This window comes from Epinephelus fuscoguttatus, linkage group LG17 (assembly GCF_011397635.1).
Source record: "Epinephelus fuscoguttatus linkage group LG17, E.fuscoguttatus.final_Chr_v1".
NCBI lineage: Eukaryota > Metazoa > Chordata > Actinopteri > Perciformes > Serranidae > Epinephelus > Epinephelus fuscoguttatus.
In genome coordinates, this window is record NC_064768.1 from 1,607,353 (window position 1) to 1,635,329 (window position 27,977).

The window sequence follows — 27,977 nt, forward strand, 5'->3', positions numbered from 1 at the left end:
TAACATGCAAGTGTGTCCATTCATGCAAAATGCCAAGCTGCACATACTTATCAAATAGACTGGCATGCACAGATATGTGCAAGTTACAGACATGCAGCAACCAAAAACTGCAGGATGATCCAGAACATGACTTCGAACTCAAGGAGTCAGAGGATGAGAGAGACGAGCAGTTTGGGTGACATTATGGGGTGTTAATTTTGTTTATAATGTTTTTCTGTTTAATAAGTTTTTTTTATAAAACTCTAAGTGGTTCCTTATCTCATTGTGGTGTCCTTTATGTCCTGTATATGTATGATGAAGACTGACCACTTTGTGACATTATCCTAGTGGCTGTTGTATAGTTTAATAGGAGCCTAGTACTGCTCTTCTAATTTAAGGCTCACAATCACCCCTGACAAGAAATAGTATAGGCATATTCTACATTTCCTGAATTATGGTCCTGAGAGTGTTGTACATTTTGTATTTTGTGTCCCTGTTGCTCCTAGATGACACAAGGCTAAAAGATAGTATATCATTTAGGTGAAAATTATGTAAAAATGTGCGTTGTTGACTGTTCAAAGAGCTCCAGTGACCTCTATATTGGCCAGAAAGATTCACATTTTAGCTTGAATGAAAGATTATATACTCCCCTTTAAAATGATACCAAAGACAATATTGTGAAACATTGACAGATGTCGGGCGGCACGGTGGTGTGGTGGTTAGCACTCTCGCCTCACAGCAAGAGGGTTGCCGGTTCGATCCCGGCCGTGGGAGCCCTTCTGTGTGGAGTTTGCATGTTCTCCCCGTGTCAGCGTGGGTTCTCTCCGGGCACTCCGGCTTCCTCCCACAGTCCAAAGACATGCAGATTGGGGACTAGGTTAACTGATAACTCTAAATTGTCCGTAGGTGTGAATGTGAGCGTGAATGGTTGTTTGTCTCTATGTGTCAGCCCTGTGATAGTCTGGCGACCTGTCCAGGGTGTACCCTGCCTCTCGCCCGATGTAGCTGGGATAGGCTTCAGCCCCCCCGCGACCCTCAAGAGGATGAAGCGGTTAGAAGATGAATGAATGAATTGACAGATGTCTTCTACGTGAGTCTAAAGCAGGATATGCACCAGCATCTGAAATGCAATTTCCTGAGGGGGTAGGTAAACTTGATGAGCTGATAACTATGATACAGCTACCACTCAGGAAGGGCTATCATACCAAAATATCATCTACAGACATAGAACTTTTCAAAAAGTATAAGTAAGCTTTGTCACCTTGAGTGGTACCGACAAGTGAAATTTTGGGCTCTGGGGCGCTGTAATCCTGGCGGTCCTAGTGATATAGCGTTTCTTTGCTGTAGCTCATTTAAGTGTTTATTGGCCTCATCTACCAACACCTCTAATTCTATAGGGTCAAATTTCACTTTGCGCTTTCTCTCCAAACTCGCCATGCTGCAAACCATAAAACCCGCGAAACCCTCATTTAAATAGGGTATCTCCAACACGTTTGCACCTGTTGTCATTTACGCAATCACTCTTAGTAAATCACCCGCAAACCGCGGTTCAGCCCCACACGCAAAATTCTAGATTGCGCAGGCAAATTAGTACACGCAAATTGGGATCTTAGTGGATCCGGCCCTAAATCTGAACACGCCAACACCACAGCATCGGTAAGAGTGACCGCGCAGCCTTCTTGTTGAGATCAAAGTATGTAAACAAACTATGGTGCATGCCCCCAGTGATGCGAGAGGCCAGGAAATGGTCAGGCCAGTCAGAGGCTGCGCTGTAGTCTGCAATACAAAATGCAGTCTGAAGCAAGCTCCAGGACACCCGTCAGTGTCACTGATGACTTATCAGTGAACTCATTGATGAACTCACTGAGTATGTGGTGGATTTAAAGGAATACTTCACCCACAAAATGACCATTTATTTACAAGCTCAGACTGGCCACTGGGCAATTCTGGCAAATGCCAGATGGGCTGGCCCACCTTGTGGGCTGCAAGGCCACCACCAGAAATGTTTAATAAAAAACTGTAGGAAATAAACAGATAAGACCTGCTTGCTGCAGGCCACTTGATGTTGGAACAGTCCATCAGATTAGGGAATACAGGTCCAAAAATTTTAAGGAGACCCGTATTGTAAAGTAGGTGCATTAATACTGCCTGTCATCACCTCCCCTGACCCCGTCAAGTGAATCAGTCCCTCATGTAGTGTCAGAGATCAAGCAGGAAATACATGAAATCAGTACAGAAAGAGCAGAATATGTAAAATGTAAATACAAACTAGATGGATAAAGAAACTAAAAAACAAAAAGGTGGAACAGAGATGGTCAGAGACAAAAGAGAAAAGTACTGGAGGCTGATGCTGCAAAGTGTTTCCAACGTTCGCAGCACTGACACAATGACAACGGTCTGCAGGCCGCACCAAATGAAGAGGAGGAAAGAGTATGTGGACTGATGAGCAGCAGCAGGCTGATATTAGCAGAGTTACGTTACAGGCCAGGAGCAAGAAAAGAAGGTCACTGCCCGCTACAGAGGACGACAAAATGACAACTTCTCAACAGGTGATACCCACAGTGCTTGGCTAGCTCATGTAGTGACAGTTTACAGAGCTTGTCAGTTACAGTACTGCCAGTGCCAATCACTCAGGTGGCTTAACCTTATCTCTTACTAGGCTTTAACTGAGTCTATCTATGGCCTAAATCCTGTTTTCAATCCATTCTATGGTCTGTTATTTCTGAAGAGCAGGCCAGTGCTATGAGTAACAGACTGTTGCTATGGACGCAGTTCACATAGAACAAGCAGTAAAATAATTTTTAAGTTAATATGGGGTGATGTTAGTGGTAATTTGACAGCTATTTTAGATTTAGTCTTAGTCTTGAGAGGAAAATGTTTACTTGTTTTAGTCACATTTTAGTCATTTTTATCCTTCATAGTTTAAATCTAATTTTAGTCAAAAATTCAAAAGGTTTTTGATGATGAAAATTAATGACATTTTAGTCTTCTTGTAGTCATTATGTTTTCTATGTTTGTTTGTTTTTAACTTTAAATTAATCCAGTAAGGCTAATTCATGTATCACAAATTAGAATCAAGGTGACAGCTTGTATAAAAAATTCATATAGACATTTTTTTTTCTACAACTACAAATGATTTCCACACACTTACAAACTATCATTTCTCCAGCAGTTTTTGACAGGTTTAAGGGGTGATTTACGAGCACACACTTAATGATCATCATTGAAAAGGTCAACATCTCTCTATTTATGGTCTCAAACACTTTGACACCACAAATAACCAATCTGAAACAGCTAGGATTTGTGCTCGTGTTCACTGTAAACTCTGACTTATCCATTTCACTGTTAAGAAGCAGAAAAATAACTTAATTAAACCCTGAAGTTTTTTTTTAATCTGCAACATGTTAGTCTGGAGGTTTAAACTTGCGTCCTCTCACAGAGCTAGTGCTTAAAACTTCACTTTCATCTCTGTCAGAGATGAAAGTTATCTGAGTTCAGACTGTTTACTAATAGAACAGCTACACTCACAGATAACTGAGCCTCCTACCTGCCTGTCAAACAGCATCGGACCATAAACCTCATCAAGACAGTCCGGCTCTGAGGGGAGTCCTGCATGGAACAACAGCTGTGAAGTCTGGCAGCTGCCGGCTGTTTGCTCCACTGTTGTTCAGTGGCTAGCAACAACCACTGCTGCAACTAACATACTCCACAAATCCATTCAACAGCTCCACTATCCACAGTCAAACACACTCAGCTGATTATTTACTGCTGAATTACAGCTCACAACCCACACCAACAGCTGACACTGCTCCCATGTGAGCGTTTTTGCAGGCTAGTGAAACATCCTGGCGCAGACTATTTACTGGTGTTTACCAGACTGTTGCTCATGCAGCATTTGACAATAATTACAAGCACAGCCATTCTCAGCTTTCAATGACCAATAGTCCATCACTAACATTTTCGTCAGATACTGGTGAATTTATTTATTGACTGTGCTGTTGGCGTTGAGTGTCACTGTCATGTAAATTCTGTTTAGATGCAGGTAAATGTATGCCTTAACTGATAAATTCTGTGTACCTTCCCTCGCTGTGGTGGTAGTGGGTAGCAACGTGGCGGCTCCAAAGGAAAAATGCTAGGGCCAAATTCTTTTCCCAGTCAAACCCTGTTGTATGTTAATTAGTCATGCCATGCCTTCATGGAAAACTGCGAACATATTGATTTACTGGGTCCACGTTTAACAGTAGCAAAACTATATCAAAACATATGTTTACAAACTCTCTCATTTATCCAGTCAAGTCAGGTCAATTTAGTACCAGTACCTCATGGACTGGGAGAGGTATGGTCCAGAGGAGCGGTCTTGGGTGTTCCGCTCCTTGATTCTGGACCCTGACCTCCTTCTTGACTTTAATCGAGACTTTCCGGGCAGGACCTACCATAAATAATGTATTATCAGGCACCCGATAATACATTATTTACAGAACGTTCGCTAACTGATGCATTAGCCTATTCATAGATAGTCTATTAATAATATGCCCACCAGATAATGTCACACAATTGAACAAAAACAATTTTATTCAGTGACAGTGAAAAAATGAAATTTTGTTTGAGCATTTCTTGGGGGTGCTATGGGGGTGCTATGGGCAGCGGGGGCGCTGGGGGTCCCCCCCCCCCCCCCCGCCCACTGCGCCTAGCACTGTTCTTTGGTCAGAACCAAGGAGAGTGATCGCGGGTAGGTCCGTCCTACAGTACAGGCCAAAAGTTTGGACACACCTTCTCATTCAGTTTTCTTTATTTTCATGACTATTTACATTGTAGATTCTCACTGAAGGCATCAAAACTATGAATGAACACATGTGGAGTTATGTACTTAACAAAAAAAGGTGAAATAACTGAAAACATGTTTTATATTCTAGTTTCTTCAAAATAGCCACCCTTTGCTCTGATTACTGCTTTGCACACTCTTGGCATTCTCTCCATGAGCTTCAAGAGGTAGTCACCTGAAATGGTTTTCCAACAGTCTTGAAGGAGTTCCCAGAGGTGTTTAGCACTTGTTGGCCCCTTTGCCTTCACTCTGCGGTCCAGCTCACCCCAAACCATCTGGATTGGGTTCAGGTCCGGTGACTGTGGAGGCCAGGTCATCTGCCGCAGCACTCCATCACTCTCCTTCTTGGTCAAATAGCCCTTACACAGCCTGGAGGTGTGTTTGGGGTCATTCTCCTGTTGAAAAATAAATGATCGTCCAACTAAACGCAAACCGGATGGGATGGCATGTCGCTGCAGGATGCTGTGGTAGCCATGCTGGTTCAGTGTGCCTTCAATTTTGAATAAATCCCCAACAGTGTCACCAGCAAAACACCCCCACACCATCACACCTCCTCCTCCATGCTTCACAGTGGGAACCAGGCATGTGGAATCCATCCGTTCACCTTTTCTGCGTCTCACAAAGACACGGCGGTTGGAACCAAAGATCTCAAATTTGGACTCATCAGACCAAAGCACAGATTTCCACTGGTCTAATGTCCATTCCTTGTGTTTCTTGGCCCAAACAAATCTCTTCTGCTTGTTGCCTCTCCTTAGCAGTGGTTTCCTAGCAGCTATTTGACTCTCCTCTTAACAGTTGTTCTAGAGATGGCTCTGCTGCTAGAACTCTGTGTGGCATTCATCTGGTCTCTGATCTGAGCTGCTGTTAACTTGCGATTTCTGAGGCTGGTGACTCGGATGAACTTATCCTCAGAAGCAGAGGTGACTCTTGGTCTTCCTTTCCTGGGTCGGTCCTTATGTGTGCCAGTTTCGTTGTAGTGCTTGATGGTTTTTGCGACTCCACTTGGGGACACATTTAAAGTTTTTGCAATTTTCCGGACTGACTGACCTTCATTTCTTAAAGTAATGATGGCCACTCGTTTTTCTTTAGTTAGCTGATTGGTTCTTGCCATAATATGAATTTTAACAGTTGTCCAATAGGGCTGTCGGCTGTGTATTAACCTGACTTCTGCACAACACAACTGATGGTCCCAACCCCATTGATAAAGCAAGAAATTCCACTAATTAACCCTGATAAGGCACACCTGTGAAGTGGAAACCATTTCAGGTGACTACCTCTTGACGCTCATCAAGAGAATGCCAAGGGTGTGCAAAGCAGTAATCAGAGCAAAGGGTGGCTATTTTGAAGAAACTAGAATATAAAACATGTTTTCAGTTATTTCACCTTTTTTTGTTAAGTACATAACTCCACATGTGTTCATTCATAGTTTTGATGCCTTCAGTGAGAATCTACAATGTAAATAGTCATGAAAATAAAGAAAACGCATTGAATGAGAAGGTGTGTCCAAACTTTTGGCCTGTACTGTATATATTCATTCATTCATTCATTCATCTTCTAACCGCTTCATCCTCTTGAGGGTCGCGGGGGGGCTGGAGCCTATCCCAGCTACATCGGGCGAGAGGCGGGGTACACCCTGGACAGGTCGCCAGACTATCGCAGGGCTGACACATAGAGACAAACAACCATTCACACTCACATTCACACCTATGGACAATTTAGAGTTACCAATTAACCTAGTCCCCAATCTGCATGTCTTTGGACTGTGGGAGGAAGCCGGAGTGCCCGGAGAGAACCCACGCTGACACGGGGAGAACATGCAAACTCCACACAGAAGGGCTCCCACACCCAGGATTGAACCGGCAACCCTCTTGCTGTGAGGCGAGAGTGCTAACCACCACACCACCGTGCCGCCCGCTACTGTATATATATATATATATATATATATATACAGGCATGCTCTCCTCAACATTATGCAGAAACAGAATAAAAAAGAGCTATCAATGCACAGAAGCATAATAAGTGAGATTAACAGTATCTAATAACACACACTATCCCTACCAGCATCTCCCTCGCTCCTTCTCTCCTCTCCTCCACACATACATGCACACACCTCACCTCCTGACGTTTTCCTTATAGGTCAGTTACACATGACATAGTTTTATACAGTCCATGTCAGCAACAGTCATGTTTACAACAACAAAGTCACTATTTAACACCCAATAATATCTCACTGGAATATAAATATTCCTCCTGACATCACAATACTGAGTGAAGAAAGTAATGTTAAAGCATGAAGACAAACATCAGTATGAGTCATTCATCCTGCTCTCTGTCCCCCCTCTACTGAGGAGCAGTGGCGGTTCTAGCCTAAATGGTGCCCTGGACAGCGCAGCACAGCACTGTACACTCACTCAATTGGAGCGGAGCCTGTGCTGTGCTCAGGTCACGTAAATAACAAATTCCAGCACTTGAATCGACCACACCACACCACAACACAGCAGCATGTCAAGTGGGCTGAACATGCTCCTGCTGCCCCCCGACATGTCCTGACAAAGTGCCGATGATACATGAAACCGAAACTTTAAAATGCAACGCCAATGGCAAAACTTAATATTATTACGGTCTTGATTAAATTTGCCTTGGGCCGTTTAATACTGGGTCTCGGTACCGATCCCTGCCCAGTCCGCTAATTGAATTGGCCTGATCTATGGATACATTTCTACTTGTTTTTTTTTTTACTGTGTCTTGTAAGGTGTTCTTGAGTGTCCTAAAAGGAGCCTATAAATATAATGCATTATTATTATTATTATTATTATTATTATTGTTGTTATTGCACATCATATCAGTACGTGGAAAGTCCATGACCAAATGTTGATGTGTGACGAGGTCGGAGTCAGAATGTGTTGGATTTTGTTCTTGAGCAGTAAGGCCAATAGAAGTGCGATAAGGCAATAGAGTAGGCAGAGGCGTATGTTTTTTCAGACTATTTAGTGCTGAGTGAATATAGTGACATGAATATATAGTATAGTATAGTTTCAGCAAATACTATGACAAAAAGGCATTCTACACAAAAGCCTTAAATCCAACTTTAAACACAAAGCATCCGAAAAGGAATGAAAAGGGACAGGCTTCAGGCTCAACAAGAAGTCATCACGACATGAACAACTGACAGTGGCATTATAGGCCAGATCATTTTATTTCTCATTCTTTTATATATTTTTTGTCATATTATTATTATTTTTTGTTTGGGAAGGTGGTCTAGGGAATTTTTTCAACAATCAGAAGTGGACCTTAAAGTTACAAAACATTGCAAGCCCCTGGCTTAAGCACAGGCTTACAATACTTTGAACTGTCTCCACATCCTGCCAAACCCTGGTGTCTTACATTCATAGAGCACTGTCATTCTTTGAATACAAAAACACACAGTTCTACCTGCAGAGTTCACACATATTTGAATAGGAGGATTACACCCGAGCCAGTGATACTGCAAGCCTTTTTAAAATCATGGATGTAACATCACAAGTGGAAGGAAGTCATGTAGTCACAATCTCAACTAGAACAAGAAGCAATTAATAGATATACCGTGCAACTGCTGGGTATAGCCACAGTATATCTTATAAAGCCCCTCTCCCATAAATATTAATTTTCCTGTTTCCTATAGTTTGAATACATTTTTTGTGTTTTATACATCAAAGAGTGGGTGAGAGCCACATCAAAAGCAGCAGAAATTCATTCTCTGCAAACATACTAAGTAAAAAGGCCAAAATAGAATCATACAAAGGTTCGTTTTGTATAGCGTCCTGAGGCCTGATGCTGTGAAAGGTGCTACTGCTGGATTTCTGTCTACATGTGTGCTCTGCAGTCAATAGCTTCAAACAATCAAAGAGAGTTTAATCTCTCCACTGCAGACACACCTGTTTCTCTTTCAGGCAGGGCATCAGTGAAGGATGTCCTCATAGCCAAAACACTTCGAAACCCTCAGCAGACAAAGACACTCTGTGGTTCACAGCCAGACGGGGATCACATGTCCTACCTCTCCACAAGGTCCAATTCTAATGCTATTAACCCTCTACGGTACACATTATGATGCCAGCTGGTTAAAAAATGCTTGTAATGAGTTTGTTTATAAAATAGACAAACTAAACATAATTTAGAGAAACTTTCAAAAATATTTTCTGGGGGATACACTTTTGGGTATGTTATCTTAAAGCAAGACAGTACCATAATGGTAAGAAATGACAACAGAGGGTTAATGTAAAATGTTTTTAAGAAACCTTAATACAATATTCATTCAGCATATTCAGAAACCATTAAGTTTAAGCTTCATTTCATTTGAAATTTAAAACATTAAAAATGAGCTCTTTTTAAAGGTTTATTTGTCTGAGCATTACCCCCAGAAGACATTGTACTATTGTGAAACAGCCCATAGGAATGCATGTGCTAAAGAGTGTTAACATATTTCAGCAAACTTCAAACAATTTATCGAACTAAACTATCATAACGTTCTTCAAAAGAAGACAGTGAGTTACAATTCAGTGCTTGATTATTTGTTTTGTTTCATTTAAATGCCTGTTTTCAGTGTCCTGGTTTGTGTCTTTCCTGACAGACTGGATGTCACCACCATTTGTTGAGTTACTTGCTGGGTTGTTAGCAATTTGTTGTCTTCCAAACTACTAACGTCTGATCCATCCCTGCTAACATCAACTGGGCGGTGCTAATTTTATCCTCTTCTTATTGAAGAGTCATAGAATGACACTGAGTTAATTTTGTCAGTGAAAGAAACCTGTTTGTAAAATATGAGCATACAGGACACAAACTGCAGACTATTATGATATAGTATAGTTATGGTAGACTATACAATGTCATAGCCTGAACTCTATTGCAATTGACATTATGCATTTATATAGGTTAACTTGTAGAGATAAATACCAAAAAACTGTCAAGGTTGGAATTCATAAAGGTATAGTGTTGCTTTATTGCAAAATTAGCATTTTAACAATTTATATTACTTTATTATCAAATAAAGTACTTTAAACAATTAAAAATTAAACTACACTTGTCTATTTTTGTGATCAGAATTTTTTCCAGCTTGTAAAATGATGTTTGCAGACCATTTTTATTAAGAGTTTATGGAACTGAACCATGTGAGGAGGGCCCAAAAAGGGATTCAACATGACCCCCAGAGAACCATGTTACAATATAAACAATGCTATTGGTTTACTTGGGGCTTTGGCTCTTTTTGAAGCATTGCAACCGAACTGATGATGTATTGTGTTAGTGTGACAGCCCAAATGGGTTTGGTGGGAAGCAGCAGAGATAGGAATAGCATCGTTTTAGCCAGTGTGGTTGATTGTTCTGTACACATTTTTTTTTAGTGATTGTACTTCTGTATTTTGCACATAAACAAAACAGTTACATAGAGGTATTGTTTTTCATGGATACTTATTTTCTTCTTTTCCTTGATTTGGGATCAGTTGAAATAGTGGCAAGTGTCACCACTGGTCACTGTGGCATGTGACCCTGCGATGTCATCGACCCAACAAAGGGAGAATATTTTTTCTCTTCTCGCTTTTTCTCCTGTCACCTTCACTGAGCTGGAGCTGCTCAACAAGTGGTGAAAGCAATAATAGAGGAGGTTTGTCTTTGAGCAAATTTGAGGCTCTGAGCATAAAGGCCTTTTAAAATATTGAAATAGAAATTAAGTTGCACTGATTGAGATTAGTGTGTTGTTTTGGGTGGAGAGATTGTTGCACTGATTTTACTCTAGATAGCACTAGAGAGGAGCCACATTTTCAGTCATCCTCTTTTTGTCTTATGTATTAAAGCAAATAAAATTAGTTGATGTGTGGAGGATAAAGCACCCTTCACAAGACAGATAACTTGGGTGACAATATCACATGGTATTCTAAGTGTTTTACAGTTTTACATGTCTGGTTCTCTATTGTATTGAGATATTCTCGCCACCCAGTAGTTATATCTCTCTTCTCTCCGGGCACTCCGGCTTCCTCCCACAGTCCAAAGACATGCAGATTGGGGACTAGGTTAACTGATAACTCTAAATTGTCCATAGGTGTGAATGTGAGCGTGAATGGTTGTTTGTCTCTATGTGTCAGCCCTGCGATAGTCTGGCGACCTGTCCAGGGTGTACCTTGCCTCTCGCCCAATGTCAGCTGGGATAGGCTCCAGCCCCCACGCGACCCTCAAGAGGTTGAAGCGGTTAGAAGAAGATGAAGACTTAGCCCTGCCAAGGACGGACTCTGATGGCAAAGTCCCTCCTTGGCAGGGCTAATTGTTGGAAAAATGCATGGAGCCATGACAGTCCAGACACAGCTGGCAAACATGGGTGCCATTCTGTCCCTGTGCCAGCATCATCTGGTTGGCCAGCTGAAGGAGTGCAGTACGGATCTAATAGCCGAACTACAATGTGTGTCCTCACTTCTTCCAAAGCTCATGAGAGAGCAGGATGAAGCTGCTGGCAGGCTATGGCAAGTTTTTGGGTGGCCAGGTGCCATCTCTGGCTGTCACAGTCCATGCTGCAGAGAAAAGAATAGGGCATTTCTGCTCACATTGCCTTACCCAGCCAGGGTGATGTTGTATATTATTGTCAATGGCCTGGCAGCAGGCCGGCCAAATGAGTGGTCTTCCTGTACCCAACCTCTGCATCTGGCAGGGTTGGTTGTCTCCACATTTAAGACTAGACTTAAGACTTACCTCTTTGATAAAGCTTATAGTTAGGGCTGGCTCAGGCTTGCCTTGTACCAGCCCCTAGTTAGGCTGACTTAGACCTAGTCTGCCGGGGGACCCCCTATAATACACCGGGCACCTTCTCTCCTTCTCTCTATCTCTCGTGTCCTGTTACTGCATCTTGCTAACTCGGCCATAATGCAGCTCACTAACTCGGCTTCTTCTCCGGAGCCTTTGTGCTCCACTGTCTCTCAGGTTAACTTACATTGCAGCGGTGCCTGAATGGTGTGACGTGTGTGGTTGTGCTGCTGCCGTGGTCCTGCCAGATGCCTCCTGCTGCTGCTGTTATCATTAGTCATACTTCTACTGTTATTATACAGATATGATTATTGTCACATATGTATACCATCAGATATTAATATATACTTTCAACATATATATAACATATATATACATAACAACAGCCAGAATTATAATTATAATATTATTACTTTCATTAATGTTGTTGTAAGCTACTGTCATTACCATCTGTCCTGCATCTCTCTCTGTCTCTCTTTCTGTCTCATTGTGACATATGGATTACTGTTAATTTATCATATTGATCTCTTCTGTACGACATCTATTGCACGTCTGTCCGTCCTGGAAGAGGGATCCCTCCTCAGTTGCTCTTTCTGAGGTTTCTACTGTTTTTTCCCCCCGTTAAAGGGTTTTTTTTGGGGAGTTTTTCCTTATCCGCTGTGAGGGAGGGATGTCATATGCTGTAAAGCCCTGTGAGGCAAACTGTGATTTGTGATATTGGGCTTTATAAATAAAATTGATTAATTGAACTGATTAATTGATTATGGTTGCATCTCGCGCCTGGGCATTGGCACAGTGGCACACAGCCACTAGGAACTAGGGTTCCCATAGTTATATGACATAACTACTGGGTGGGAAGATAATCTTGATATGATAGAGAACGTTCGGTTGGTTTGTAATCTTGGTTCTCTGAGTGAGGAGATTATCTCCCCAGGCTCAAGGCTGCTCGGTACCCATTCCAATGTTAATCAGTGGGTGGGGTTTTTATAGCCTGGCGCATGCCAGCCATGTAAAGTGGTGTGTCTTAAAGATTATTCATTTTCCACGTCGATTACCCCAGATGGGGATAATTCCCATAGTTGTGATATAACTTCTGGGTGGGGAGATTATCTCCTCACTCAAAGAACCAAGGTTACAAATTAACCGAACATTTTTCACTGCTTGAGCTGTTAACTGTCAGAGCCCGCACTGGTAAATCATTTTGCCAATTTCATGTTTAGTTATTACATGATCCTAACTTATGTGGAAAATTTAAATTGTTTTGGGTCCACAGGAGATCTAGAATAGCAAAGACAATTTCCTTTCCCTTACTCAATGGTTGGATTTAGGAAAAGCCCAAATAAGTGTGTTCTGTCAGCAACACACATCTAATTTCACAGTTAAGAGAGCTATAGGAGGTAAGAGACCTGGACAATGCCTCTGTCTCAAAAACTGATCAGCAGAACACTGCCCTCTTACACTCTAAAAGACAGGAGCTGAACTGCTTCCTGCAAGAGAGAGACAAAGGAGCTACGGTCTGAGCATGCTTCAATAGACTCCCAGACATGGACACACGAACTACGTTCTTTTTTAATTTTGAGAATTCGGTCATGCAGAGTAAATAAATGGTGTGTCTCCATCTCCCTGAGGGAAGGGTGACCACGGAGCTGGCTGAGATGACAAAGCATGCAGTGGACTTCTTTACAGATTTGTTCAGGGAGGATAGTTGTGATGTGGACTCTGTTGCAGAGCTTCTGCAGAGGCTTCCTCAGCCATGTCCAGAGGTTCAGGACACTCTAAGCTTGGACATGAGTCTGAATGAACTGCTGCAGTGTTTCAGATGGTGTCAGACAAGGCTCCAGGACAGCTTACTAAAAAACTTTTTTTTTTTTTTTTTTAACAATTTTAGAGTGTTTGGAACAGGACCTTTTGAGCATGAGTGTTGAGTGTTTTCGAAAAGGGATCCTTCCAGTAACCTGTAGGCATGCAGTTTTCCCTCTGCTGCTGAAAAAGGGAGATTTAGCTACTTTGAAAAACTGGAGACCAGTAGCTCTCTTACACAGACTATAGGATTCTATTAACTTTTATCAAACAGAGTGAAAATCTTTATTCATCTGCTGATTTGATATCAGATGTGTTTGATATCTATAAATTAACACTTTACTAACCCCTGCCCCTTTGTGATGGTCTGTCAACCTACTGGAGTAAACATGAAGCCTTTACTGTAACTAACTGGACTCTCTGAAGAAATGTAAAATATTTGGAAAAACAAAAAAGCAATTTCAGAGACAAGCAGACAAGGGGTCTACAATATGTGTCTAAAGCCTTGGTCACTAACAGGCGGATCGTGGTCCGAGGGCAGACCCAGACGCCGTCCTATACAGACTGGGACCTATAACCAATAAATTATCAAGGGATTTTAAATTATGACGGGATGCCTCTATTTAAACTGGCACAACGTTTCTAGTCTTTACGGTACCAGTATAGCTGATCAGGAAATGAACAGACCAATTGCATGCGAGTTAAGCCATCCCACGTGATGCCACCCAGCCAATCAAATCTCTGCATTCCAGGTGATTAACATTGTGACTCTGTATACAGTCAAATGAGAGAGGTGAAAGGCGAGTGAGAAGCGGAAAGACGATAGAAAAATAGAAATATAGAAAAAGAAAGAAATTGATACACTGAGAGAAGACGAAGAGGAAGAGGTGAGTGAGCAAGGGACAGAGAGAAACACAGAGGAAGAGACGAGGGAGCGAGAGACAGGGAGAGAGACAGAGGAAGCTTTCGCTGGTCTGAGGAAAGTAACCCTGTACATCTTGACCACGTTTGGCTCCACATACAGCTGCGAGGCAGCTTTCTCCACAATGAACATAATAAAAACTAAATATCGTTCCAGGCTCACCAATGAGCACCTGTACGTGTATGAGAATGGCCCTGACATCATTCCAGTCCAGATTTAAAATCCTGGCAGGACAAGCTCGAACTCAGTTCTCTCACTGAACAACAAGAAGTGGGGAGAGTGGGAAAAGAGGGAAAGAAAGAGAAACTGTAAAGCTGTTCAATTGTTATTTAGGACTGTTAAGTCAAGATGTGAAAGTTAACAGAGAAAAAGGAAAATTCAAGCTGTTGTTACACTTTAATTTTTTCTAAAATGAAGCACTTAATTTTTAAGATGCACAGTTTTTCAAAAACTATTTCATTTATTTTCTCCATTTTATTTTCAAATGCATATCTGTATAGTTCAATGTTAAGTGACAATTAATATTGTCGTAATGTTTTTGAATCGTACTTTCTTTTTTTGATTTGACTGTCAGATGTTGATTACATGCAGACGTTGATACAACTACAAGGCTACTTCAGTATATATCACACTAAATCACATTTAAAGTTAGACATTATGATGTTCCGGACCTTTGCGTAAGGAAATTCTCTTTATTTGGACCTCTTTGAATTTTAGTTGAATACCCCTGGTCTAAAGGATATATCCAGGATGTCAAACTCACTCATAAGCGAAAAACAGGTAAACAAAATAAAGATAGTTAGTAGCTAAAGCCTAACCAGAAATCCGTGTCAAAAGTGAACTACAACATAAATGGCAATTGAGACAGAAGACAATGAAAATAAAGGGAAATTTCACTGATATTCAACCAGCTGGTTCCTGTAGAGCAGAGTAGGCCTTTATGCACTATTATGATTGGCTATAATTGTCCAGTCTGCATTCAAGGGGCAAGACTTGGCAACAGGTCAGTTATATGATATTAATGTTATTATTATGTCTATTGATTAGGAGAAGGCTTTTGATTGTATGCTTTTCTTTGTTGTTTTTTTTTTTGTTTGTTTTTTACCTTACAGGGCTTTGGTGTTGGGGGGCTTTTGGGGGCTCCTGGGTTAAGCTGTTGAATCATGGTGCTTGTTGTGTAGTGAAGGTGGGGGAAAGGGTAGAGCTGCCCTGTGCCAGTAAGGAGATGGATCAAGCAGGGCTATCCCAACTCAGGCCAGCATAACAGTTTGAGCCTCTAGCTACTGTGCAGGTCGAGGAGCAGACTGATAGCCTTTTTCCATTACCAAGTGAAGTTAAGAATGAGGTTCATTTTCTGTTTTAATGCTCAAAAACAAAAGGGATGTACTTTTCAGTAAAATGACCTTCATTGATGTTGATTTCTTTTGGTTTGCGTCACTGGTTTCCCCGTCACTTCGGTCCAGTAAAACACAGCTTTTAATCCAGTTTCTCGCTTTTTTTTTTTTTTTTTAACAAACCACTTGCTCTCAGCTTTTATTGTATGTACTTTTTAACATGGACTAAGGTTTTAAGCCATCGGGCCTGTGGTTGTCACGGATCATAGGTTACCGCAGAAGTGAACGCGGAAGTCAGCAGCTGAGCCGCATTAGCGGTTAAAAATCTTTTAACTGTGGGAGACCTACAACTCACCATCTGAAGCTGACCTGCTTTAAATTAGGTCTACTCCAGGGTGCTGGAGAAGAGGGTCCGGTCGATAGTTGAACCTCAGATTGAGGAGGAGCAATGTGGTTTTCGTCCTGAATGCAGAACTGTGGACCACCTCTTTACCCTTGCCAGTGTGCCAGAGGGGGCATGGGAGTTCGCCCAACCAGTCCACATGCGTTTTGTGGATTTGGAGAAGGCTTACAACCGTGTCCCCAGGGGGATCCTGTGGGGGGTGCTGCGGGAGTATAGGGTTGGTGGCCCCTTGCTAAGGTCCATCCAGTCCCTGTACTGAAGGAGCGCGAGTCTGGTTCGTGTGGCTGGCAGTAAGTCGGACCTGTTCCTGGTGAGAGTTGGACTCCGCCAGGGCTGCCCTCTGTCACCAGTTCTGTTCATAACTTTCACGGACAGAATTTCTAGGCGCAGCCGAGTGGTGGAGAGTGTCAGGTTCAGTGACGGAAGGATCTCATCTCTGCTTTTTGCAGATGACGTGGTCCTCCTAGCCCCATCGAACAGTGACCTCCAGCTCTTGCTGGGACGGTTCGCAGCCAAGTGTGAAGCGGCTAGGATGAGAATCAGCACCTCCAAGTCTGAGACCATGGTCCTCAGCTGGAAAAGGGTGTTGTCCACTCCAGGTTGGGGGGGAAGGTCCTGCCTCAGGTGGAGGAGTTTAAGTATCTCGGGATCTTGTTCACGAGTGAGGGTCGGATGGAGCTGGAGATTGTAGTCTGTCTCTGCTCAAACTGTGTGCTCGCACTCAGATACCATGTTGCTCGCACAGATTTCTTGCTCGAGCTTCGGCTTTTCTCCTTGCGCTCAAACTGTTTCTGTGCGCTCGCGGAATTTCTACTCTCAGATTTCTGCCCTGCGCTTGGATTTTTTTGTGTAACAACCCTGTCAAAATCCCCAACCAATAGAATGCTAGATTTACTGTTGACCAATGAAATGATCCCTGCCTCCTTGTGGGTGCGCTCGCTTTAGTTTTAGAGTGTCCCGTCTTGGCAGGTACTCTTTAACCAGGTTCATCCACTCCCACCCTCTTCCCCTGTCAGGAGTTATTTTTCAACAGTCACCGGCTCACTATTATCCCTTACATATATACAGTATATGTATATATTTAAGCAATATCTCACGAGAGGGAGTGATGTACTGTATATCGTCACGGCTGTGATTCCGTCATGGGCACTATGGCACGAGGCCGCAGTGCTGAAGACAATTACAGCCATGACGATATACAGTACGTCACGACCTCGAGTGTGATATTGCTTTTATACAACAGTTCAACAACAGCTTCAACAGCAATGCTGAGTAAGGAAATGTTAACAAAAGGTGATGAAATAAATTATTTGTTATGTAGCTCTGCGAAAAAACCCCAGTTCCCCCAGTCTGTTGCTAGGCAATGCAGCACAAACGCCAGAGCAATAGAAAGATAGATGTTCTATTTATTGCTCTAACACACGCCAGGAACTCACAAACTACTTTGTATTTACACTGATCTGCAACTGTGTAACTTCGTCCAGTTCGGCTGATGAAACATTGGCAAACCTGGATGCTGGCACGGCCGGATTCAACGCTATAGTGTCAGTTTGCATGAGTGTAGTGAGTGTGACAGTTGGTTAATTAACGGTTGTATTTATATTTATAACACCTGTGAGCGGAGTGATTTTACTGTTACATGTCCCAGTGATGTTATACTCTATATCAGCACTCACTCCAGATAGCACACCTGGCAGATGTCGCCCGATTTATCAAGTTTAGAACGTTAAGACTTAGCAGGGAGAGCGTTCGCTTATTGCCAAGACGTCACTGAGACGTGACTGACCACCACGCGTCGTTAACTACAACCTTCATTCATTTAGGTTGGACCTTTCAAACTACAGATATTTCACCATTCAATGTGAGAAATCAATGCTAACATTCAAAATTAGCTTGACTGTTACCATAGCCTATTTTGTGTGTAAGTGTGCACAATGAAGAGACAAAAGTCAGTTTGACAAACTTTATTTTCAAATTTCCACAAACAATATCTGATGGCCAGTCCACTTCTCCTGGCAGCCTGCAAAAGACAGAGAAGACGATGAGCACATAACTTGAAGAAACAATTCCAACTTCACCACTGTATTTTTGTTTTTGTTAGCATTTCAGCTGTATTTTAGCCAGATTGAAGGCTTTGGGTCTGTCACTGCTTAATTTAGTGTTGAAACAGTTAAATAACAGGATCCCGTAACTCTGTTAACTGTTAACAGCAGCTCAGTGGTTTCAAAACTGCGCTATTATCTGTAGCCACCAGGTCAGTTTGCTTTGCAGAAAGACTGATAAATTCCCCATAAAATCACATTAACAACATACTGAAGGCATCCTTAAACTTCACTATTTGACCTATCAGTTCTCTCCGCTCCTCTCACCCTGCGGAGGTCAGGCCGGGGGGGGGGGGTCAGGCCAGGGGGGGCATGGACCACGGGACCACGGGTGGCAGCTCCGGGCACTTCAATTCAATCAATCAATCAATTTTATTTATGAAGCCCAATATCACAAATCACAATTTGCCTCACAGGGCTTTACAGCATACGACATCTCTCTGTCCTTATGACCCTTGCAGCGGATAAGGAAAAACTCCCCCCAAAAAACCCTTTAACGGGGAAAAAAAACGGTAGAAACTTCCACTTCAACCCAAAACGAGTGCTCACAATAACCAGATAAGCAGATAACATCAGCTAGGGAAAATAAAATGAAAACACTACAGTTTTAGCCTGTTAGCTGACATGAGCTAAACTAGTTATCAGCTAACGAAAGACAACGTTAGCTGGTGGGGACATGTGCTATATACATCCAGTCGTGCCTCACTACTCACCAGTAACCTCTTTTAATGGTCATAGAATAACTAACAAAGCTATTTTTGGCCAATTTCTTCCAGTTAGCTTACCTGAAACCAACGGGAGCGTATCTATGTTCCCTGGGTTCTATGTTCCCCGGGTTCTATGTTCCCCATTTAACCCTGCAAAAAAAGTTCTATGTTCCCCTCTTACACAAAAAAGGTTCTATGTTTCCCTAGTTCTATGTTTCCCTCTTAGTAAAAAAAAGGCTCTATGTTCCCCGTTTATCCAAAAAAGGCAGGAAACATAGCAGTTGCATTAATATGTTGTTTTAACATCTCTAAACACACACACAACAGAACATAATGAGGAGAAATTACAATCAGAAACTTACCCTTTGGGTGATCTGTGGTGGGCAATCTGGGCAATTATATCCTTTACAGAAAGTTTTTTAATCCAGCCGTTAAATGCAGTGTTTCAGTCAGTACAGATTTCCAGAGATGGGACCAAGTCACACATGTGCAAGTCTCAAGTAAGTCTCAAGTCTTAACCTTCAAGTCTCAAGTAAGTCCCAGGTCATTTTTTCTTGGGCAAGTCAAGTCAAGTCAAGTCAAGTCACAGGTTATGTCAAGTCAAGTCAAGCCAAGTCAAGTCCTGTAACAGGTCAAGTCCAAGTCAAGTCACCTTATTATTGTAATTTTACATGCAGAATCTGATCTTAATAAAGTGAAAAGACAAGATATAAGTAACTGTCAGTAAACACTGACTTCATCGCTGCAATGTTTACTTTGCAGGGAGGACCCCCATGCGTGCGTGCGCACACACACACACACACACACCAAATCACCCATTTAGCTCATTTAACCCTGTGTTGCTCGTTCATAAAACGTACAGCCGGTCTGAGGTTAATGTTAGCAAATAAATTAAAAAACAGAATGACCTCCCACCCCCCACCCCACCCCCGTATTGTATCAAGCTAACATTAGCTAACTACCAACTAAGCAGATAATATTAGCTAACTGACAAGCACTTACTGGGCAGAATGACTCTTCAAATGGCGAACAAAGTTTGAAGTTGTTGCCTGGGTGTCCGAAATGTTTATGCTGCATAATTAGATATAAAGATTTTTTAAAAATGCCTTACTCATTTCAATGACAAATTTTATTTATTTATTTTTTTTAAAATTCTGCATTAAATAAACTAAACTATGTAAACTATGTGTTTCATACATGTTTCCCTGTACCCATAAGCAAAGGGGGAAACGCATTAACTGTACATAATTATTTATCTTTATCTTTATTTTGGCCATGATCAATATTCTTTTGTTGACGAACACTGGTAGATAACTATCTTGCCATCAGGTGGTCTTTGGCTGCTCCTGACGCTACCATCATAAAAACAAGAGAGGAAGAAATCTGAGTATCTGATTGGTAGAAGGACCGAACTGAACAGGTGATATCAACATCCGTGATCAACAACATAGACGCATTTATTTTTATCACAAAACTAATAAATAATCATGGTGGATTTACTAAACAGAGTTCCAGAATAAACGCTGCACTTAACAGCTTATTTATCTTTATTTCAGCCATGATAATTATTCTTTTCTTACCAGTTGGTCTTGGGCTGCTCGAAGAAATCTGCACTGACTGAAACACTGCATTTAACGGCTGGATTAAAAAACCTTCTGTAAAGGATATAATTGCCCAGATTGCCCACCACAGATTGCCCAAAGGGTAAGTTTCTGATTGTAATTTCTCCTCATTATGTTCCGTTGTGTGTGTGTTTAGAGATGTTAAAACAACATATTAATGCAACTGCTATGTTTCCTGCCTTTTTTGGATAAGCGGGGAACAAAGAGCCTTTTTTTAGTAAGAGGGAAACATAGAACCAGGGAAACATAGAACCTTTTTTGTGTAAGCAGGGAACATAGAACCTTTTTTGCAGGGTTAAATGGGGAACACAGAACCCGGGGAACATAGGGATGACCCCAAACCAACTGCGATGAGATGCTGTGTCCCGCGAGCTCAGTTCCAAACAAACACCGCGAAATTCCGCCTTCAGTGGCGACTTCCGTATGTGGGCGGGTAATATATGTTATGGCACCAGGCCGACCCAAAGCAGAGACTTTTGATGAGCTGGATGCGCGTGTCTAAATTAACAGTCCCTTTATTTCAAAAGTGGTAAAGAAAGCAAGGGAAGAACATTTAATTTCCCTGGAGGGTGGGAGTGGATGAACCCGGTTAAAGAGTACCTGCCCAGACGGGACACTCTAAGGCAAGCGCGCCCACAAGGAGGAAGGGATTTCATTGGTCAACAGTAAATCTGGCATTCTGTTGGTTGGGGGATTTTGACAGGGTTGTTACACAAAAAAATCCAAACGCAGGGCAGAAATCTGAGAGCAGAAATTCCGCGAGCGCACAGAAACAGTTTGAGCGCGAGGAGAAAAGCCGAAGCTCGAGCAGGAAATCTGTGCGAGCAACATGGTATCTGAGTGCGAGCAACATGGTATCTGAGTGCGAGCACACAGTTTGAGCAGAGACAGAGTAGATCCAAGCGCAAGGAGAGGCTATTTGAGTGTGAGGGCAGGGTTTTTGAATGTAAAATCAATAAATAATGCTCTCAAACTGATAGACCACTCTATAAAGATAGGGATAAAGCTCCATAATAAATGGCCAGTGAAACGCCCTGAATTAATATTCATTACCAAGAAAGTGCACAAAGATGAGCATGGCAAATGTAGCAAAAAAAGGTAAAAAACAAAACTTCACACAACGTGAAGTTGAAGTTCTTGTTGGGGAAGTTGATAACGGAAAGACAATGATGTTTGGTGGACTTAATATGGGCATTAGTAAGGCTAAAAATGCAGCGGAGTGACAGCTGGTGGCAGATGCTGTAAATGCTGCCACCTTAGACTGTGTCAGAAGTCAAGAGGAAGTGGTTTGATATAAAGGTGTTAAGGCTATTTGTGCTGATTTATTTAGACAGAAAACCAAGTGATGTTTCAAGCTGACAGACAGTTTCAGTGACTGTCTGAAATAAACACTCTGAGTGAGGAATACAATTGCCACAGCTGTTTGACAAATAATCTGATGGTCTTGACCCAAATTTTTTTTAAAATACATCTTGTTTTCATGAAAAATGCATCACATCCAGACGCTGGCGCACAGCAGCAGCAATTGGCTCAAATGCCTGGGGATAGAGGTCGGGGCATCAAGCCATAGTGGCACTTCTTAGCTGCGCCACATTGTGCAGCTCAGCACCGGTTCCTGCGGGTGCTTCTTTGTAACCTCGGGCCAAACGTAGCACAGAGATCCAGCAGCACTGCACGTGGCAGTCGGAACTGGCTCATAAGCCACTCATCATCATTGGCCAGTAGGTCTTGCTGGTCCCTGAATATCCGCTCCCTCCAGAGTGTCCCATCCACCACATACTCTAACAGTGCCAAATAAGCCATCATGCATCTTTACGCACTGTGATCGCTGCTTTTTATACCCACCCATCAACTGACTGATTGTATGTGAAAAGGAATTCCCTGATGGTAACAGAGTTTTGGCCAACAAACACGCAAGATAAATATTAATAATTATGATTATACACGTTATTTGTTTACACTTTTTGTAACAGTGACACAGCGCTTTACAATGGCATACAACACATTTAACACACAGCAATAAAGAGAATTAAAAGCCATAAAACAAACACATTATAAAACAAAATATACTGGCTCATATAGGATAACAATAACACTCTCCAGTCTTATCTGCTCGACTAAGGCATCGAAAATGGCAGCAGCGTATACTTGATTTGTCCAACTGTTTACATCATTATTTGACAGACTAAAGTTCATCATATTATCTAATGATTATAGAATGTACCTAAAGAGTTATTTTGAAATAAAGATATCTACTTGTATTTAGTCTCCTAACTTGTGTTTTTTATCTGTGCACATCAGGGACTATCAGTCAAAAACATGTTTGTTCTTTATTCATGTTTATCTGTTTTTGTGGGTACACTCTTCAAATATATAACGTGAAAGGTCATATCTGTCTTTATTTTACACGATATCAAATTCACAACATTTCTTCCTTTTCATCTTTTTGCCACGGGGGTCGCAGTGTCTCATGTCTGCAGTTTTGTGCATATGCTTGAGTCAAGGTCAAGGTCAAGGTAAACTTTATTATCCCACAAGTGGGAGTCACAGCTTCTGTGGAAGACCCCACATTTTCCCGTCAAGTTTGATTTTTATAAATCCCTGAGTTTGCTTAGAGAGTGGTATACGCCGCCTTCTGTGCATACGTCACATTTATAAGTAAGGCCCCAGGTTTTCCCTAGTTGCTCTCTTCATAATCGTCACTGGGTGAATCCGAATGATAACTTCACTAGCAAAAACCACGCCACAACAATATGTCATTTAAAGGTTTAATGGAATGCAGGAGTTATTGAATGTTAAGAATAGATGAATGGATGTGGGTGAGGTAGAGGGAAGATGTCATCTGTTAGGCTGGTCTGGGAGGATGTATTGAAGACTCAGTGTGGGCGTTCCATCTCAGGCATGTATATCCACCCGAGCTGATAACTGGCCCCTAGACAGTGCCTAGAATGAGACATGGGAGAGGTATGCACCGGACTGAATAGGAAGGAAGGAGTGAAGGGATGAGGGGATGAAGGGATGAGGGTAGGGATGAGGTAGGAGGATGATGGGATGAGGGGATGAAGGAATGAGGGAAGGGAAGAAGTCGGAAGATGGAAGGATGAAGGGAAGGGAAAGGCAGGGTGGGTCGAGAAATCTTGAGACAAACAGGGTAGGATGGGTTGACCCGGTAAAAGTAGGCTTGGCAGGTGATTAGAGGTGTGGTTAAGGCGTGGTTCTGCTCCCGAACCTAAGTTAACAGGTTAACTACATTTCACTAGCAAGAACCACAGCACAACAATGTGTCGTTTAAAGGTTTAATGGAATGCAGGAGTTATTGAATGTTGAGAATAGATGAATGGATGTGGGTGAGGTAGAGGGAAGATGTCATCTGTTAGACTGGTCTGGGAGGATGTACTGAAGACCGGGCGGAGGGAGACTCAGTGTGGGCATTCCGTCTCAGGCATGTATATCCACCCAAGCTGATTACTGGCCCCCAAAAGAGTCAGATTTAAATTGAACTGATTTGAACGTGAGCTTGACGGAGATTGTTAAGATGTTGTTGCGGATGTAGGAGCGATATGCTTGGGATGACCAGCGGCCTAGGACCTGAATGGTTTGGTCTGAGATGCCTAGTCTGGCTGCTGTGGATGCTGCACTGATGCGGAAGGAGTGGCTAGAATAGAGTTCTGGAGATACGCCTGAAATGCGTAGGACTTGGTGTAAGTGTTTCTGGAACCAGAATCGATTGGCCATTTTTCCTGTTTCAGTGAGAAAGAGTGGGTGTTGAGGTGATGCCTTGGCAGCATACCTGGAGCTGATGTATTCGGTCAGTGGCTCGTATGGGCTGAGGTTGGAAAGAAATTCCCAACTGATCTGTTTTGCTCTTTCGGAGCGTGAATATGAGTGAGTCAGCAGTGTGGATGGTTATGTCAGATAGACTGGGGTGATGAGAAGGATTATAGACGGATGAAGTCGGGGCAGATTCAGAGCACCTCAGGAATCCGAAAAAGGCCAGCAGAAACATGGATTCTAGGGTTAGTTCAACCATATGCAGAGGCTGATAAGGTCTGAAGTAAGTGGCAAGTGTGGCATGAGAGAGGTTTGACAGCTGTGGAGCAAGTTGAATATTGTGGCTGAAAACGGTGGGATAGGTGTTGGGTGAAGATCTGATTCTGGAGCCAAGTGTCTGAATTTCTGGACCGAGAAGCGAGACAATGAGTCAGCAATGCTGTTGTGATGACCGGGAATGTGGGCTGCCCAGAGGATGAACTGATGTTGAGCTGAGAATAAGGTGCATCTGCACAGGAACTGCATGATGGCTAAAGAACGAGATCAACCTTTGTTCAGGATCTCTACGACTGCGGTGTTATCAGAGTGGATAAGTATGGACTTCCTTGACAATTCGTGCCACCAAAGAATGGCAGCTATTATGATGGGATACAGCTCGTGAAGCGCAGAGGAAGGAGAGCGGGACTCTGAATCGAGGGATTCGAACTCTGGGGGCCAAGCGGAGGCGAACCATCTCCCTCCATAGTAGCCGCCAAAACCTGTGGAGGGAGATGCGTCTGTGAAAAGTTTAATGTCCTCAGACTTTTCTCCAAGGGCAGAGATGCTTGGAAGGAAATTGAGTCCAGGGTGATGCCTAGGAACTCAATGGAAGTGCCAGGTCCTGATGTTTTCTCCTCAGAAAGAGGGACGCCGAGTTCAGAGAAAGCGTTAGTGAGCGTATTGAGCTCGTGGCGAGGAGGTGAGGATGGTGGAGTGATGACGAGAAAATCGTCGAGAAGATGGAGAATGTAAGGGAGCCTGTGGTTGTTAGTAAGGATCCAGCATAGGGCTATTGAAAGAGAATCGAAGATCTTAGGACTGCTTTTGCAGCCAAAGGTAAGGTGCACGGAAAAATAATATGCCCCTTTCCAGCAAATGCCGAAAAAAACGCCAGAAGTCAGGATGAATGGGCCAACCTTTGAATGCACTGGTGATGTCTGCTTTAGAAAGCCAAGTTCCATGTCCTGCTAGCCGAATGAGGGTGATGGCATGGTCGATGGTTGCATATTGCATGGAGAAATACGGACTGGGAATGTCACTGTTGATGCTTGGAATCTGTGAGCCATGTGGGGAAGACAGGTCCATGATTAGCCTCTTTTTTTCCGGAGTATTTGCGAGTGGCAACACCTATTTGGCTGATGCAGAACAGTGGAAAAGGAGGAATATCGAACGGGCCTATCATGAATCCTTCTTTGACCTCTTTGGCCAACAGGGTGTCGATGGTGTGAGGTTCTGCAAGAGCAGACTGGAGGTTGTGATAGACGTGGGAAATGTCAGGGAGAACTGCCATATGGGATGAAAACCATGTGTGAAGCCATCTATGAGAAAATGAACAAGCTGTCTATCAGGATGATTTTGTAGAGCGGTAGCAAGAACATTTACCTGAACGGGGGTGCTGAGGTGCTGTACAAGTTGGTCTGCAGCTGTGGTTGGATTCTGGGGGTAGGTGCTCCTGGCACATGCACCACCGCAAAAGGAGCAGACATGCAAAGGACAAGGATAGATCAGTTGGAAGTGAAGGAGGAGGCTGGAGATCACAGAGTTGGTTAGCCTGTGGTGGGACCCCTTGAGCTGCTGACTGAGGCTCTCCTGCTGCTGCGTTGGCTATTGCAGAAAAAAGAGAAGCAGAAGCTGTGTTGCTGGGAACAGCTGAAGGAAGGGTAGAGGAAGGGATGATGGGATGAAAGGATGTATGTGCACAGGGATTTTGTGAAGTCTGCGAAGACACGGATGAAAAGAAAGCTGAAATCATCTGAGAGAATTCAGGAACAGAGGGAGCAGGCACAGGGGGACATACAACCTGGCCCCCACCAGAGGGGGCTGATGATGCAGGCTATGGCTGAGGCAGCGACAGCCCTGTGACGTCACGCCTGATGACACCGGCAGTTGGTGGCACGGGTGAGGAAGCCAGAAGAGCGGGAGGTATGGAGTCTGTTGCTGCATTTATAGAGGCTGAATACAGTCAAAAAAATGTGGTTTTGTTGGTGTTGCTATGAAATGGGATGCCCTCGCTCCGCAGGAAACGTTAGAGACGAGTGACGGTCCAGTCTCTGATATTGGGCTCAGACTGCTGGCTCACAGATGAGGACACAGCGCGGGTGCGCCGTGGTGGAGAGCCGGGAGCTGGAAGCCTAGGCGATGGCGTCAGCTGCCGATAAGGAGAGGGTTGGAGCTGGTGCCTACGCCCATGCCCGTGGTGTCTGGTTCTCGCTGAAGGAGGAGAGGAGGCCTGAGATTTGCGGACCCCTGCGGTCTGAGTCGGAGTCGGAGAGATCTCATTGGCGGAGCTTGAATGGAGACGCCGGGACTGAGGGTTATTTTCAGTCAGAAAATATAAAGGAGCATGGGGAAGGCAGAACCAAGGAGAGACATTTGTGCGGACTGAACTCTAAACCCTGATGGGTGGGAGCTGCACACAGGATTTGAGCTGTTCTCCTACTACCACTCAGCAAGATGCTTGGATGATGACCTTTATGGCCATGGTAAAGGTCAGAACATGGTGCATCCTGCCACAATGCCTGTTTCCTATAAAACTGTGTGCTACTCTGACTATCATGCTACTTTGATTGAATGGGATTGTCCTTTCTGCTCTCATTCAATTTCTCTGTGACTTTAATAATGTTATTGTCCTAAAATGCAATGTGCAAAGAAAACAGAAGGGCTAACTGTGGCTGCCAAACATTAGTGTAGTAAAGCAGCTCCAGAAACATCACAGAAATGAATGAATCCATTTTTACGTCTGGAACCTCCCTTCTACAACGTACTTGAGACGCGCCCTGGTTTGAGGACTTGCCTCAGATTCCGGAGTTACTCCCTAAGGAATCTAATCTTTGATTTGATTTGATTCGGCAGTGGGAATCTCTTGCGAGCGCATGCCTTTGCTCACGTAGACCCCAGCAGGAACGTCGAACCCTGGACCTTCCGCATGAGTGCTCTAACCACTACACTAGGGAGGCCCCCGACAACACCACAAAAAACACCTGATAATTAATGAGTCACTGTTTGATTAGTTCCTGATTAACTCTTAATCAAGGATTATATAGTAGATGGTGATGACTTGAGGACAGACTTCAAGATATTATATTAATGAATCATTGATATGTGTACTCAGAAATAACGATGAACCCCAAATTGCTCCCCATATATAACCTCCAGTTGTTGTATGATGCACTCCCATATGGCAAAGGGAGGGGTGCTGCAAGCTAGTCACTGATCCATAAACATGCATGCAAGGGAACACTTTATTTTTCTGTGTATTAACTCTGAGACATGTAATGCATGGATGCAGGATATGTTTACCTCAGCAAAACTAAGCAAACTAGGTTTTCTGAGAAGGACTTTTCTTTATGAGAGCAGCTGTAAGATTTAGCTCATTGCATTAGACAAGATGTATGTTAACACACATTTTTATTCACCACCAGTAATAGCTGGTATGGATAACTCCAAGATAATCTACTGCTGTACACATTAAGGATACAGGGTTTCCTATCCATG

At 43.0% G+C, this 27,977-nt stretch overlaps 1 pseudogene; it reads right to left on the reverse strand.

Annotated features, from left to right (window-relative positions):
* Positions 1 to 24,767: 24,767 nt before the first annotated feature.
* Positions 24,768 to 27,410, reverse strand: LOC125905169 (uncharacterized; annotated as a pseudogene).
* Between the last annotated feature and the right edge of the window lie 567 nt (positions 27,411 to 27,977).